General features: G+C 41.2%; 1 long non-coding RNA gene across 5 annotated transcripts in view; it reads right to left on the bottom strand.

Moving 5' to 3' along the window:
• LOC144770046 (uncharacterized) overlaps nucleotides 1-17773 on the bottom strand; it is a 630720-nt gene that overhangs the window by 277096 nt on the left and 335851 nt on the right. For 3 of the 5 annotated variants that reach the window (XR_013598779.1, XR_013598781.1, XR_013598776.1), the window contains one exon: nucleotides 11713-11775. The exons of the other annotated variants lie outside the window; for them this stretch is intronic. This is a non-coding gene — a long non-coding RNA (uncharacterized LOC144770046). The remainder of the gene's footprint in view (nucleotides 1-11712; nucleotides 11776-17773) is intronic. 5 annotated transcript variants of the gene reach the window in all.

The raw sequence follows: 17773 nt of genomic DNA, 5'->3' as shown, positions 1-17773 counted from the left end.
AAAATAGCCAAAATATTGAAAACACCAATATCAACTATAAAAATATCACTTAAATTAATTTTAAAAGTATAACAATTAATTGTTTATAATTCCCATTAAGAGCCCACAAATTCACAAACCGCAGTTAAATTATTTAAAAAAATGTTTCTTAAAATATAAACAAATAGAGAATATTTAACATTTTTATTCAAAGTATATGTACTCACAACACAACTAAAACAAATATACTACAATTTAAACCGATTAAACAAATACAAAATAATGTAAACTATTACAGTAACATATTGACACAAGAAATATCAGTCCAATGTAAGCCATTTTGGGGAAGGTCTTGAACATTAAAGGGATCTGATATATTAGCCACCACTTCAATCTAACACATTTGGGAAAGGTGTCCGACATAAAAGGGGTCTGATTTACTATTCACACTCCAATTTAATCAATTTGGGAGAAGGTGTTAGGCATTTAAGGGGTTTAATTTACAATTCCCACTCCAATCTAAGCCATTTTGAGGAATGTGTTGGACATTAAGGAGTCTTATTACTATTTTCAAACAACATTAGTAATTTTGAGGATGTTGTCAGAGAATAAAGGGGGCTGATTTTCCATTCTCACTCCAATCTAAGACATTTTGGGGAAGTATTAGACATTAAAGGGTTCTGATGTACTATCTATGCCATTTTGGAGAAGGAGTTGCAGATTTGAGGGATCTGTTTTCTGTCCCCAGTAGGATCTAAGCCAATTTAGTGAAAATGTTTGATAACATAGGGTCTGGTTTACTATTCCTACCACAATTCAAGCCATAATGTTGAAGGTGTTGGACATTAAAGGGGTCTGATATACTATTCCCACTCCAATGTAAGCCATTTTGGAGAACGTTTTTTGACAATATTGGATCACATTTACTAATCCCACTCCAACCTAAGCCATTTTGGGGATGGCATTGGGCGGATTACTGACATAATATCGACGTCACAAATATCGAGATACACAAATATCGAGTGAAAAATATCGAGTGACAAAATATCGACTCCCTATCTACAAACAGGTAAGTACCAAAATATCGACTCCAAAATATCGACCTACAAAAATATAGACTGTCAAAATATCGATTTTTTTAAATGTCTTAAAATTAAGTTAAAACTAATATAGTAATATATATATATTTAATATAAACTTAGAAATAAATATTTAAAAATTTTAATTTAATAAATAATTTCTATAATTAAAAAAATTATATCACCAAAAATAATACATATATATATATATATATATATATATATGTATATATATATAAAAACATATTATTAAATAAACATATATAACATTTTTAGCGTAGCATAGAAAATGGTTAAAATTTATTGTAACAACTATAGTGAGTTCAACATTAGCAAAAGTGTTGGATAGCGTAGAGGTAAAATTTACTATTCCCACTCCAGTGGGTGCAACAGTAGGGAAAGCGCTGGATAGCGTAGGGGTTAAAATTACTATTCCCACTCCAGGGATGTATGACGTTACAACGCATACTTTTACAACACCTACCATTACATCAAGACTTTTACAACACAAAAACTTTTACAACTCATACATTTACAACACAAGATTTACAACGCATATACCTTTACAACGCATACCATTACAACATAAGTATTGGTAAGTATATAATATTATTTTTAATATAAATTAATTTAAAATATTATAATATCATTTAATTTTATTTAATTGTATTTAAATAATGTAATTTAAATGTAATTTTACTTTATTTTTACAAAGTACCCCTGTACCCCAAAAACCCTAAACTGACCCTGAACCCTAAAAATACCCCTTTACCCAAAAACTGAAAACTGACACTGAACCCTAAAAATACCCCTTTAACCAAAAACTGAAAACTGACCCTGAACCCTAAAAATACCCCTTTACCCCAGAAACTGAAAACTGACCCTGAACCCTAAAAATACCCCTTTACCCCAAAAACTGAAAACTGACCCTGAACCCTACAAATACCCCTTTACCCAAAAACTGAAAACTGACCCTGAACCCTAAAAATACCCCTTTACCCCAGAAACTGAAAACTGACCCTGAACCCTAAAAATACCCCTTTACCCAAAAACTGAAAACTGACCCTGAACCCTAAATATACCCCTTTACCCCCGAAACTGAAAACTGACCCTGAACCCTAAAAATACCCCTTTACCCAAAAACTGAAAACTGACCCTGAACCCTAAATATACCCCTTTACCCAAAAACTGAAAACTGACCCAGAACCCTAAAAATACCCCTTTACCCAAAAACTGAAAACTGACCCTGAACCCTAAAAATACCCCTTTACCCAAAAACTGAAAACTGACCCTGAACCCTAAAAATACCCCTTTACCCAAGAAACTGAAAACTGACCCTGAACCCTAAAAATACCCCTTTACCCAAAAACTGAAAACTGACCATGAAGTCTAAAAATACCCCTTTACCCAAAAACTGAAAACTGACCCTGAACCCTAAAAATACCCCTTTACCCAAAAACTGAAAACTGACCCTGAACCCTAAAAATACCCCTTTACCCAAAAACCCAAACATATAACATTTTAAAAATAATTATATACTTAGCAATACTTACGTTGTAATGGTATGCGTTGTAAAGGTATCTGCGTTGTAAAAACATGCTTTGTAAATGTATGCATTGTAAAAGTTTTTGCGTTGTAAAAGTTTCGTTGTAATGGTAGTGCATAGTAAAAGTCGCGTTGTAAACGTTGCATACCCACTCTAGTGGGTGCAACAGTAGGGAAAGTGTTGTATAGCGTAGCGGTTAAAATTACTATTCCAACTTCAGAGAGTGCAATAATAGGGAAAGTAAATACTTCACAAATAGATATAAATAACATAAATAGTAATACCAATTACAAATAAATAAAATATTTTACTTGTGTATAAAAAATATTACATATTTATTTATAAATACAAAATAAAATTATTTAATTATAAAAATTGCCTACTCATACTAATTAATTACCTATTAACAATAACTTAATTTACAATTTCAAAATTAATAAATTTATTTTAATTACCAATTATATTTTAATTAATTACCTATTAAAAATTAATTAACAATTAATTCTAAATAAATACCAATAATTTAAATGACATATTTAATTAATTATAATTAAATTACTTCCCACCCTATTCCCCTATAAACCCACAACCCGCTACAGAAAATAAATTTCTCAAATTAAAATATTTATCAATTAATCAATTATAATTAATTACCAAATATATTTTAATTAATTACCAATTAATAATTAATTAACAATTAATTCTAAATAAATATCAATAAATAAATTAACATATTTAATTAATTATAATTAAATTACTTCCCACCCTATTCCCCTATAAACCCACAACCCGCTACAGAAAATAAATTACTAAAATTAAAATATTTATCAATTAATCAATTATAATTAATTACCAATTATATTTTAATTAATTACCAATTAATAATTAATTAACAATTAATTCAAAATAAATATCAATAAATAAATTAACATATTTAATTAATTATAATTAAATTACTTCCCACCCTATTCCCCTATAAACCCACAACCCGCTACAGAAAATAAATTACTAAAATTAAAATATTTATCAATTAATCAATTATAATTAATTACCAATTATATTTTAATTAATTACCAATTAATAATTAATTACCAATTAATTCTAAATAAATATCAATAAATAAATTACCATATTTAATTAATTATAATTCAATTACTTCCCACCCTATTCCCCTATAAACCCACAACCCGCTACAGAAAATAAATTACTAAAATTAAAATATTTATCAATTAATCAATTATAATTAATTACCAATTATATTTTAATTAATTACCAATTAATAAGTAATTAACAATTAATTCTAAATAAATATCAATAAATAAATTAACATATTTAATTAATTATAATTAAATTACTTCCCACCCTATTCCCCTATAAACCCACAACCCGCTACAGACTTATATTTCACAAAAAATAAAAATTATTATTAACTTACCTTAAATTCGATATTTTTGTTGGCTATATTATGTCTAGTCGATATTATGTACATTCTATATTTTTGATTCGATATTATGTCCATTCTATTCGATATTAATTTTCTCTAGTCGATATTTTTGTTGTCTATATTATGTCTAGTCGATATTATGTCCATTCTATATTTTTTACTCGATATTCTGTCCAGTCGAAATAAAAGACTCGATATTATGACTCTTTACCGCATTGGGCATTGAAGGGGTGTTATTACTATTTCTACTCCAATTTAAGGTATTTTGGGGAACTGTTTGGGCATTGAAGGGGTCTGATTTACTATTCCCGCTCTACCCTAAGCCATTTTGTGGAAGTTGCTGAATATTAAAAGGGTCTGATTTACTATGCTCACTACAATCTAAGCCAGTTTGGGGAAGATGTTGGACAAAAAAGGGATCACATTTCACTCCAATCTAAACAATGTTTAATAAATATTTGGACCATTAAAATGTGACAAATACTATACACCTCAAAACAACAGTGGATTGAGCTTTGTATTATAATGTAATAAGACTAATGACTTTAAAAATAGTTACATATAAAATATATTTAAAAATAATCAAAATAGAAAATGCATATGTGCAAAAATAGTAGTTTTCACACTTTAAAAAAATGTAATAGACAAACATTTGCCCCTAACTAAATACATTTTTTAAATATACTTAAATTATCCATACTAATATTATAAAGAGAGAGCCCAAACCTTTGAGGCGGGTAATCTCAGTAACTACAGCACCAATCACAACACCCAATACAGCGTTGGAAAGGGCAGTTGCAGCAGAAGGACATAGGCTATGCAGACGGCCATCATATTTTTTTATTTTTTTTGCAGAGTTTTATATAGCGCGAACTTGACCCAAACTGAATCAGGTATCAGAGTGCTTTACATAGCACCAGTTACGTTACATGAGGACACACATTAATTTTTGTTAGACACGGGGAGATTAAGTGATTTGCCCAGAATCACAGGATGTTTGGCGTCGTTACCAAGACTCGAACCCAGATTCCCAGGTCCGAGGTTGATCGCCTTAGCCGTTAGGCCAACTCCTCTATACATTTAAAAGGTGAAAGAACCGTGCAAGCAAAGTAGTCCCTTGTGGGCGTGTCTGCATTGTGCTGTGGGCGTGGGATGGGGGCGTGACTAACGCTTGGGGCGTGTGGTACGGCCATCACATTGTGGGCTGTGGGTGTGTGCTGGGGCGTGACAAATGCTGGGGGCGAGACAAACGCTGGGGGCGTGTGTCCGTCCTTCATGCCATGTGAGTCGTACATACAAATGCCAATTACATTGCTACGCAGCATCAAGGGGAACGCTGGGGGCGTGAGAAACGCTGGGGGCGTGTGTCCGGCCTTCGTGCCATGTGAACACAATTGCGCCGCATCAAGGGGCACGCTGGAGGTGTGAGAAACGCTGGGGGTGTGTGCTATATTCCGCCCTTCATGCCATGTGGCTCGTACATTAATCAGAAGATCGTCTGCTGTGGCCGTGTGCTGGGGGCGTGACAAACGCGTTCACCTGGAGGCCTGCAAAGTAACGTTACTGCAGCATCTCCTGCGCGCTATTACTGAACTCTCTCATTCAACGAAATTACGCGAAATTACACCCGCCTGCTACCATCAACCAGGGCTCTACACGGGCTCAGGTGGCGGATCAGTACACTAATTACAAGCGCCTGATAACATCAACACGGGCTGCAGCTGGGCCTCAAGCAGGAGAACACGCGCCTGCTAACATCAAACAGGCCTGCATCTGGGTCTCAAGCGGGGGAACACGCAAATGAGCATGTCTGCAGGGACAATTACTGCAGTCTCTCCTACTCGCTGTCACTCAACTCTCCCATTAAACGGATTTACCCGCGGCTGATAACTCTCATTGAACGACATTATACGCACCTGCTAACATCAAGCAGGGCTGTAGCCGGGCTCAGGCGGCGGATCACTACACCAATTACACGCGCCTGCTAACATCAACCAGGGCTGCAGCTGGGACTTCTCTGTCCCTATTCTAATGAAACAAAAAATGTTGTCTACCGCGAGATTTTAAAATAAATTGCCCTTGCCAAATACACACATTATACACATTCTATTTCATACCCGACGGGCTGCTAGTAAAATATAAAAATGAATATTTATAACTTTAATTGTTAATTTAATATGTATAAAATTAACATCAAACACATTTTAAAATGTAAAAGATATTAAAATATTTTACAAACTAATAGCATACAAATTAATATGATAGTAATTATATAATAATTATATATTCTAACTTATTCCTAAATAGATTAAAAACATTAACATTATTTATTGTATCTTCATAAATTAATAAACATACTAACAATGGCAGACTTTTTTCTCACATGCGGCTCGCCAACTGTAAGTTGACAAGCACGAACGAGAATTGGCATCCCCTCTGGGGATTTTTTTGGGTGCTAGGAGGGAACCTGAAGTGATTTTCTCAACAAGGGCAGTTACGGGCAATCGCAACCATTTGCAGTGAGAAAGAAGGCGCTTAAGTAGAAATCCTACTTGAACAGCAGTAAAGAACCAAAATCGCCTGTTGCGCCATATTGTGCCAGTAGCATGGATTTTGCGGCATGAAACAAAATCCCAGTGCTAAAAATCAGCTCAAGCAGCGAGATGTGCCAGTGTTTGCCCATTCTTTGAACTCCAGGGAATCTCTCAGTTTTCATGTAGTTCCGTGGAATTCCTTGGAGTGAAATTCCATGAGTTCCACCCACTCCTAATTAAGATTTGTAAAATGGAAAGCAATTTTTAAATATGGATATAAATACATTTCTTTTTTTGTAAATATGTATTTTTAAAATCATACTGTTTACCAAATCTGCCCACCCTTTTCCCCTATAAACACATCAAATTGGTTAATTTTATTTACTACAAATAAGTAAATTAAAATAGCATTACCATACTTTTTTTAAAATTAAGACATTTTCAGAATATTCTCAAATAAAAAAGATATAAAGGCTATATAAAAATAACTATTAACAAAATATTCAACTTTTTAAACAATTAAAAAAACAATACTAGATAAAACAATAGCGGAGTAAAAAATGTGCCTCGTTGCACCATATTTACAAAGTGACGCATCTAGGTAGATACGTCACTTTGTAAACCCCTGTGCCACATTATAATGTATGCAAGGGGGGCGTTTTGACGCAAGAAAGCATCACAGAAGTGACGCAGTGACTTGCCCATGTGAAAGTACACATTGATAGAGTTGCGTCACTTTTGTGACACACTCCAGCAATGCGTCACTTTTGCGCCTACAGATACGTCAGAAATACTGACGTATCTGTAACTCCTTGCGACATGATGCGTCATACTGTAAATATGACGCATCGTTAGTGTCGCAGGGAGAGCGCAGTGAAAAGCGACGCATCGCTGTTTTCACGCAGCGATGCGTCACTTTTCATAAATGAGGCCCGAAGTGTGCATGAGAGACAAAGATAAGAAAGATAAAGAATGAGACAAAATAAGGATTTTATTTGAAAGGTTTTATATAGCGCTGGCTAGACCCAGGCGTATCAGAGCGCTTTACATGTTCAAAGACAAGATTACAGGAATTGTTCAAGAGCACAGTATAACAGTAAGTAAAGTCAAACACTCCATTGAGGTATAATAAACAGAGACACAGAAAAGCAGATCAATTTACATATAGAGTGGCAGAGGGGGCGAAGGGTTCTGGGCTGAGCTGTGAGTGAGGCAGAAATGAGAAAAGGATAGGTGAGGGGGAACAAGGTTGGGAGAGAGGGGGGAATGGTCAGGCGGCATGGGTTTGAAGAGGAAGGAGGAAAGGGCAGTGGGAGTTAGAGGAGGGGAGAGGTGGAAGGAAGAGTACAGAGAGAAGTGAGAGGAGGCAGTGAAGTAGAGTGGGATAAGGACGGAGGAAGCAGAACATTGGGTCAGAAGTCCGGTTAAGGACCCCAGAATTTGCTGAGGAGGTGAAGTTTTAGGTCTTTTTTAAAGACAGAGTAGGAGGGGTTGCCATGCAATTTCTTTGGGGGGGGCATTCCAGACGATGGGTGCATTTCCAGAGAAGAAGCGAGATTGATTGTTTTTCTTTTTGAGTGAGAGTGGGACGAGGAGGAAAGTGTTAGTGCTCCTAATCGTTCTGGACCCAAATAGAAAATAAAGAAATAACAGAAGGAAAAAGAAGGCGTGAAAGGAAGAACAGTGAAGGAAATAAAGAAAAGGTGAAAAGTGGAACTGAAGGATGAAAGATTGAATGGGTGAGAGTATGGAATGAAAGGATTGAGTGAAAAGGTGAAAAGATCCATAGATGGACAGGGAAACAGATGAGTGAAAGGGTGAATGAATGGAAGGATGAAGAATTGACAGATGGTAAGTGTGAAAGTGTGAATGGAGTGATAGTTTGATTGATGGAAAGAAGAAGGGATTGATAAATGAATGGATGAATTGATAGAAGGATGAAAGGACTGATGAATACATGGAAGGAGAATGAAAGGGTAAAGGTAAAAGGAATCCTCCCCTACAAGGTAAAGCTTGCTCACGTTGGGGCAGATTTACGTTTCCTGGTGCATCCCTGCAAATCAGCAGGGATGCACCAGGAAAGATGCGTCACGCAAGTTTACCCTTGCGCCACCACAGATGCGCCGCATTTACAATGCAACGCATCATGGCGCAAGGATAAACAGATGTGTGTTTCATCTGCCGGCGTAAGGTTGGCGCAGTGCTGGAGTTGTGTCAAGGGCAGGATGCAACTACATCACTGCTCCAACCCCGCCTATGTCCAACATGGTGCGTCAAGCCTTACGCCTACTTCAAGCAGGCACAAGGTTTTGACGCAGCGGGGTCGGAAAAATGACTGAGTGAAATCTTGTGCTCCGGAACGCCCACATCAAACCTGATGCAGGTTTTGTGTGGCGTGGGGCTTTATAACGTGACGCATCTCCCTAGATGTGTCAAGTTGTAAATACCCAGCAGCATGGCGCTGGCTTTATGCCGCCGTTGCGTCACAGAAGTGACGCAATGGCGGCACAAAAGTGGCGTACGGGGCTGCCCCTTTGAGTGCTTGGTATAGAATGGGGGGCATTTTATTTGTATGACTACTTCCTTGTGTTAAAGCACTTGTGCTCTTGAGTATCTGCATTGTACAACTAATGGCCAGTTACTGAGTACTGTAAAATAAAGACAATTTCTGTTAGTACTGTCGAAATGCTATTTTTTCATTTTCAGACATTGGAAAAAGGTTCGAAAGTCTCTGCCGAGACTCATTAAATACATTTTCTTTTTCTGACGAAACACCTTTCCACTAATGTAAGAGATTGGCCCACAAGCCTTCCTGCTGTGCTGCTCTATGGTAAAAGGAAAGGGCAGGAATGAGCACAATCTATATGATACGGCGCATACCTGTCCTTTTCCCCTGCGCCGGTACACAATGGGCAGTCATGCGCCAATGCAGGCACCATGGTACAAGGGTGCATGCGTTGCAAGGATGATTGATATTGTGCACGAAGGTGCCCTTCCTGCACAAAATCAATCCATTCAGGCCCTTTAATTTTTCTGCTGCAGAATGAAAAATGAAAGCACAAGGAGAAATGTTTTTATTTCTCTTCCTTGCTCCTCCCTAGCACCACCCCTGGGGTGGCGTTAGGTTGTGACGCATTCGGATGCATTCCCGGCTTTATGATGACTCATAAATCTCGGAATGTGTCAGGGTCCATGGGTGTTGCATGGGAACACCCAGAGCAACACCCATGGAATGCCCCTTTCACGCAGGTTTCTGGTTGAAAGGGACACATATTTATAAGGCCATGAAAAGCCACGTAGAGTGGCTTTACGTGGCCTAATAAATATGCGGTGGCACATTGCGCCACCAGAACATCAAAAAAGTGACTTTCCGGGGGCGCAAAAGTGCTGATTGGCCCTCATAAGTGAGGCCCTTGGAGCTTTTGAGCCTGCTTTGAAATACCTTTACAAAGGGATTGTCTTAACTAAACACACTAATGCTTGATAGTTGGTGTCTATTATGAAAGTTCAACGTTTTTTTCTTTTCTGAATGACTGCTAATGACTGCTAAACCCCAAAATATCTCTATGTAATTTTCCATAGTTTATTCACATTTAAGTAAACTGAGCAATACAAATGGTATGCAACCACACAGGAAGTTATTTAAAGCCTCATGTTTCTTTTTCTTTAATGATGCTAAAAATAAGTAGGCAATACTTTCTCATTGGATTCCCAATGGCAGGAAAAGGGCGGGTACATCAAAGATTTGCGTGCCCATTACTATCATAAATCCTGGTTGATTTTGTGTCATTATACAAACTTTCACTTCCCAGTGGTCCAGGACCTGATTATATTATATTGATTTCATATATTTTATTTGGATACAATGAATCAGACCAATGAGCAGTGAAGCGATGTACAGCAATTTCAGAATTGTGTAATTTAGAAACACTGAGTCAGTTATGTGTAAGGAAAACTCATACAGATGCTGTAAATTGAGGATGCCTGGGTACAATATCTAGCTAGGAGAGGTTTGTCTCACTAATGTTGCAGCGTGATTGAGGATGGGGTGAAGTGAGGTCTGTGTGGTAAATGCATGCTGCAGGTTTTGCTATTAAATGTGAGTAAGCCACATTCTCTATTTTGTTTACCCAAGTGTTTGCCTATCGAGCCCCCTATATTTGGAAGTTTACCACCAGTGTCTATCTTTTAAGATAAGGCAGCTGCGACACAGCTAGGGTAAAGGGCACTCCGCTGATTACACGTGAACACGTGCAAGTGTGTGTACACATGTGCGAGGGCTGTGCTTGTAAGCCTTCTGTCGTATACAGCCCGGTAACTATGCACAAGTACCCTAGTGCAGATGGGACTCTGCAGGATTAGATACTGTCCTGGGGTATACCTTATAATGTTAGAGTACACTCATTGGCAAAGTCAGTGTGGTTTACTATTTTGTCTGCACAGACACATTATTATACACATGCCTTATAGTGCAGTTTTGCTTAACTTTGGTCTACAAAGTCCAGTGACATATCAACCATATCAACCTGGCTTGCTTGTTAAGGGGAAATTGTGGACCAATTACTTGTACACATCACACATCTGGCACAACTAATAACCCAATTTCCTACAAACCCATTAATTTAAAGTTTCATACCTCAAAACCCTAAACATTAAAAACAGATTTACACCCTCCGACACCCCTAAAAATCAAGCAACTATTGATTTAAACATTAAACTAAAACAAATCTTCTCAATTCAACTGAAAAAGACACTACCTGGGCTACATCTTGACAAGCCACAGCAAAAAAAGCAGAAAGTCATCAAGGCTGCAGTAAGTATAACATCTAAACAGTAAAATGCATTTAAAACTGCAAATTATAATCATTTTAATTGCAAGGTACAATGTCAGAAATAAACACATACATTATCTCCCGAAAAGGTAATAAATTACTATTGTATATGGGATAGATATACAGCCAGGAGATCACAAACTCTGAAAATATACATTGGAAATCTACTAAATGCTAGGTAATGCTTGCACAGGGAGGGCTACAACTAGACATGATGTTATAATTAATACCGGGGTGCTCAATCACCCCCCCCGCCCCAAATATAACAGAAATAGAAGTAAGAAATGATTTACAAGACCTCACAGAAGCAAGCACTAGGTCCTGGGCCTGTCTACATTGCTCAATCCAAATGTGTTTCAGCCTGCAGTGGATAAACATTCACTTTAGTACAGTCGCCTAGCATCTTGACTGAAATCATATATTTGGACAGACCAGCGATGGCTGTAACTAGAGACAGGCTGTTTCAGTACTGTCTTACATTAAGTGGGAGCCAAAACTGATAATGATAGTTACTTTTCAAAGGAGGGTTGCAACATATACAGTACCCTTTTCCACAGTAGCACAATTTCTTTTACTGTTCTCACTTTCAGTATGTCATACAGACAGTATCAAATTGGCATCATTAAGATCACAACTACAGAATTATTATTAGCATGGTTCTGTCGAAGTAGCTGCAGCTCAAAAATGCATTGTGTTTTCAACATAAACATAACTCTATATGAAATCTTATGATTATTACGTGATAGTTGCGAACTATTAACATTCTTTTGTCTGCCTGTGTACTAAGATCACTCCTCAGACATTGGTTACTGAGTGAAGTTTGTTTGGTCGTGTACAATTTGGATGTGTGGGAAAGAAGCAAAAGCTTCTGGCACCAACTAAGTAGAAGTATGGCTATGTGGTGGTAGATTTAAAATTATTTTTGTAGCATTGCTTGCTCGAAGTCTATTATGATTTTTGTGAATAGTAATTGTTAGTCTTTATTTTAATTTGACTTAGTAGTTCACTGTAGGTATAGCTTTACTTGTTGGGAAGTGGAGCATAAATTAGGATTATATTACTGGTCGTAGTCGGATTTTGCTGTCCTGTTGGAAATCACCGCGTTGGAGGAGACCTGTGTGTATTGGGACCCTGGAACTGTGGCCGTTGAGCCTGAACTCTGCTGGACTGTAGGAGACCGGGACTGCGAGGCCCACCAGGCAGTGTGCTTTCTACATCTCGGGCACCTGCCGCCTCTTCCCGTGACTCCTCCCCTCAGTGCACCTTGCCCGTTAAATCACGACTCGCGGCCCCCGCTCTGCGGGGGCCGCTCGTAGTCGGATTTTGCTGTCCTGTTGGAAATCTCCGCGGTGGAGGAGACCTGTGTGTATTGGGACCCTGGAACTGTGGCCGTTGAGCCTGAACTCTGCTGGACTCTAGGAGACCGGGACTACGAGGCCCACCAGGCAGTGCGCTTTCTACATCTCGCGCACCTGCCGCCTCTTCCCGTGTTTCCTCCCCTTCCATTCCTTCCTGTATCTAAGGTGGAATTAATGCGCGATCACGGGACGCGCGCGCGGGACGTAGCCCGGAACTAAGCCCGGACAAAGGGCGGGCCCGTTTGTGCCTGATAGAGACTGGACTGGGCAAGGTCCCTGAAAACCCATTGTGTTTGTAAGTAACTCATTGAGTGTATTTACGTGCCTTTCTCTTATTACTATCAGAAAGGCAGCATTCTATCTTTCATTGGCGTTATACTGGTACAATGGCTACTCGAGGTACTAGTAGTAAAACTGCTTCGGGTGGGGAAAAGCTGATTGGGCCAATTGACAATTTTATAACTAAGGCAAACTCCTTTATTGACCAGGAGATAACTCAGTTACAACGAAGAGTTTCGCAAGATCTTGCATTTGCAAGAAGATCGTCTCTTGGTCTTATCTCAGCTGCAAAGACCCCTGATAAAGTGAAAGACAGAGCCCCCGTGCAGGCCGAAATCCATAGCGTACCGACTGAGGTAGACTTATCGGTATCACATGTTTTAACTGATTCCCAGCTAAGACTTGCCTTGAAAAAAAACCCGGACCTCTGCTTGAATTTATCTACTGAAATTAACGACAGTAGACAACCAAAGGGATCACGGGAGGGTGCAATTCCAAAGAAAAAAACTAAAAAAACGAAGAACATTGAGAAAGCTAGAGCAACACAAAAAGCGATAGATAACACTAGCAAGGAACCTGATCAACTAGTATGGTTAGGCCAACCACACTCTGAAATGATTCTGACAAAAGGGGATATAAGACCCATAAGTCCCGAGGCATCTGCTATCTCTGTGGCCGATAGCAATATTGATGAAGCCGAGGGGCGTCTACTAGCCAAATTCGATAGGCTATTTAAAACACACTTCTCCCCTTTTGAGGTTAGACTGTCTCGTGTGGAGAATCTGTTATCTGAATTACATGGTCTTGTTAAAAATGGAACACCTAAAATGTTACCCAAAAGAACGGTTGCTAAAGTAAACAGACCTCCTAAGCAATTAAGTAAAAACGCGGGGGAACCCCTGCCAACACTAAAATTACATCTACATCTGATTCACAGATAAGATCAAAGACTCCCGTAATTACAGATAACAATAAGGGAAATAACTCTAAGAATGCCATTACTCACCCTCTCCAGATCTACCACCTGAGTCAGCCCCTTATGTGGTAGTGATGACAGGAGTCCCTGAGCTAGTAGATCACAAAGAAGAATCGAACTGGTCCTTGAAAAATAAGGTCACTCACTGGCTGAATACCAACAGACCGCCACCACCAAATCATTCTAGCAGGATCTTAACGGTCCGTAGGGTACATTGGGTAGGGAAGGAAATTAAAACAACCCAGGGCGATTGCATCGTGATTAATTTTGAGGATCCATGTATGGTAGAATATATATGTTCTTGGGATTTGCATGGAGGAATAGAAGGGATTGAGACTAAAGGTCTCTCCTTCTTCTATCCCCCCATTTGGCGTCCTGGTCCCGACTATGATGCCTATGAGGACAATTGGCGCAGGGTAGGCAGACGAAATTGGGTGGGTGACTGGGGGGGCTGGAGTGGTAACCACGGATACAATAGGATGCGAGCCTTAAGAGAACCTTGGAGAGGCATTCAGACATCCAATAGATATGAATGTTTGGATATGGTTGACTGACTGGCCCCGGTCCCCGAGGGCAAGGTCCTGGAACAATCAGTACCTCCCAAACCTCCTTGCCCTTTAGCTAATGAAAACCCCAGCCTACACTCAGAATACAATGCCTCCCCCGAGCTGACTAGGGATGATAGTTTACTGACTCCGTCAGCTGCGGTCGCTCCCTCCTGCCCCTGCTCTCTCCTGCCTTCCCAGCTGAGTATCGTTTGCGCTGCTCTGCTGCTCTCACAGCGATTGTCCGTGCCTGCATCTTTTATTTGTTAATATCTTGCTGCATTGCTTGCATTGAGAATCGTGTGCCCGCGCCTGCATTGTTTTCAGTGTTTTGAACTGCATACACTGTTTTCCTGCATTATTTGTGTAACGTGCCTGCATTATCTGTGCAACTTCAGTTCGTGTGATTATTTGATCTATTTCACCAACACGGTCGGCGCTTCCGCCCCAGCCGCCATTGCTGTTGTTGTTGTTGTCCCCGGAGCACGCCCCCTCCACCACGCACCCGCCTCCCAGCTGCTCATCCCTCCCACTTAGTAACTAGCCTCCCTCTTAGGACACCGAAGCGCTGTGACCGTCCTGACTCCGTCAGCTGCGGTCGCTCCCTCCTGCCCCTGCTCTCTCCTGCCTTCCCAGCTGAGTATCGTTTGCGCTGCTCTGCTGCTCTCACAGCGATTGTCCGTGCCTGCATCTTTTATTTGTTAATATCTTGCTGCATTGCTTGCATTGAGAATCGTGTGCCCGCGCCTGCATTGTTTTCAGTGTTTTGAACTGCATACACTGTTCTCCTGCATTATTTGTGTAACGTGCCTGCATTATCTGTGCAACTTCAGTTCGTGTGATTATTTGATCTATTTCACCAACACGGTCGGCGCTTCCGCCCCAGCCGCCATTGCTGTTGTTGTTGTTGGCCCCGGAGCACGCCCCCTCCACCACGCACCCGCCTCCCAGCTGCTCATCCCTCCCACTTAGTAACTAGCCTCCCTCTTAGGACACCGAAGCGCTGTGACCGTCCTGACTCCGTCAGCTGCGGTCGCTCCCTCCTGCCCCTGCTCTCTCCTGCCTTCCCAGCTGAGTATCGTTTGCGCTGCTCTGCTGCTCTCACAGCGATTGTCCGTGCCTGCATCTTTTATTTGTTAATATCTTGCTGCATTGCTTGCATTGAGAATCGTGTGCCCGCGCCTGCATTGTTTTCAGTGTTTTGAACTGCATACACTGTTTTCCTGCATTATTTGTGTAACGTGCCTGCATTATCTGTGCAACTTCAGTTCGTGTGATTATTTGATCTATTTCACCAACACGGTCGGCGCTTCCGCCCCAGCCGCCATTGCTGTTGTTGTTGTTGGCCCCGGAGCACGCCCCCTCCACCACGCACCCGCCTCCCAGCTGCTCATCCCTCGCCCCTCCTCCCTCATCACCCTTTTATGACAGAGACATCCTCGTGCAGCAGTCACGCGCAGCGGACGCGCCCCTTGCGCGCCGAAGGTGCGCCAAAGGTAAGCCCGTCTGCGCCCGTCCGCGCCTGGACCGCGCCCAGCGCCGGTCCCCCTGCTCAATGCCGCTCCCAACCCCCCAGAGTAACGTATGATGCCGCTACTCTCCTCGCCCTCAACGCCGGACGCACCCCACTTTGCTGCAAAGCTACCCCAGGACGCACCCACGGCCCATTCTCCTGCCTCTCCTGTAAGTTCAACTGCTCCAGGACCCTCACCAAACCCACCTCCCCCACAGACAGCTCCGAACACAACAGCCTGAATTGCATCCTACTGAACACCCGCTCGGTCCACAGACATGCAACAGAACTCTGGGACCTAATCGACACTGCGTCACCTGACATCGCCTTCCTAACTGAAACATGGATGAATGCATCTTCTGCCCCCGACATCGCCATAGCCATACCGGACTCTTACAAGATCATTCGAAAAGACCGCACCGATCAAATTGGAGGAGGCATCGCCATCGTCCATAGAAACACCATCAAAATTACTACCAGCTCTGACGACAATCTTGAAACCGCCGACCACCTCCACTTTCAGATCCACACCGACCCCAGGACCACCCTTAGAGGCACCCTCATTTACAGGCCCCCAGGCACCCGATCTCAATTCAGCGACGACATCACTGACTTCGTCAGCCCGTACGCCCTCGCCTCCGAGAACTACATTCTTCTAGGAGACCTCAACTACCACCTTGACAACATTCTCGACAACAACACCACCACCCTTCTAGACAACCTGTCCAATCTCGGACTCAAACAACTTGTTGACACCCCCACTCATACAGCCGGACACACGCTCGACCCTATCTTCACCTCCAGCAAGCACATCTCCTTCGATCACACTACAGCTCTCCACTGGACGGATCACAGCTGTGTTCACTTCAGCTACAAAACAACCCTGACCCACAACTGTCCACAACCCATTCCCCGAAGAAACTGGAACAAAATCACCACCGACCAACTCCTCACATCACTCAGCCAAAACACTCCCACCCTAGCAACGGACCCAGACCAAGCGGCCACCAACCTCAGGCAATGGATTACCCACAGTGCGGACGAACTAGCACCCCTGAAAAAACACCAGTTGAAATCATCCAGCAAAAAGGCTCCCTGGTTCAATGATGACCTTAAAAAATCCAAGAAGACATGCCGCACCCTGGAGAAGAATTGGAGAAAAGAACCAACCTCAGACAACATGGCCTCCCTCAAGACAGCCACCCGCAAACACCACCAACTGATTCGATCCGCCAAGAAATCAGCATTTAAGGACCGTCTCGACAACAATTCTCACAACAGCAAGGAACTCTTCAATATCGTCAAAGAATTCACCAACCCTCCTGCAGCATCCAACAACATCACTAACTCCCAAGACCTCTGCGATGCGCTATCCTCCTTCTTCTACAACAAAATTGCCGACATCCACAACAGCTTCAAGAATACTCCAAATGACCAACTCACCCCACCCCCTTCAGATCCCACCCCTCCAACTAACAACCTCAACTCCTGGAACCCAATCACCATTGAAGACACCATTCGCCTCATGAACTCAATCCACTCTGGCTCACCTTCTGACCCCTGTCCCCACTACATCTTCAACAAAGCTGACTCCATCATCGCTCCCCAACTCCGCGATGTCATCAACTGCTCCTTCAACTCCGCCATCTTTCCAGAAATATGGAAACACGCCGAACTCAGCGCCCTTC

This window comes from Lissotriton helveticus, chromosome 1_1 (assembly GCF_964261635.1).
Source record: "Lissotriton helveticus chromosome 1_1, aLisHel1.1, whole genome shotgun sequence".
Classification (NCBI taxonomy): Eukaryota; Metazoa; Chordata; class Amphibia; order Caudata; family Salamandridae; genus Lissotriton; species Lissotriton helveticus.
This window is presented reverse-complemented; position numbering and strand designations above follow the sequence as displayed.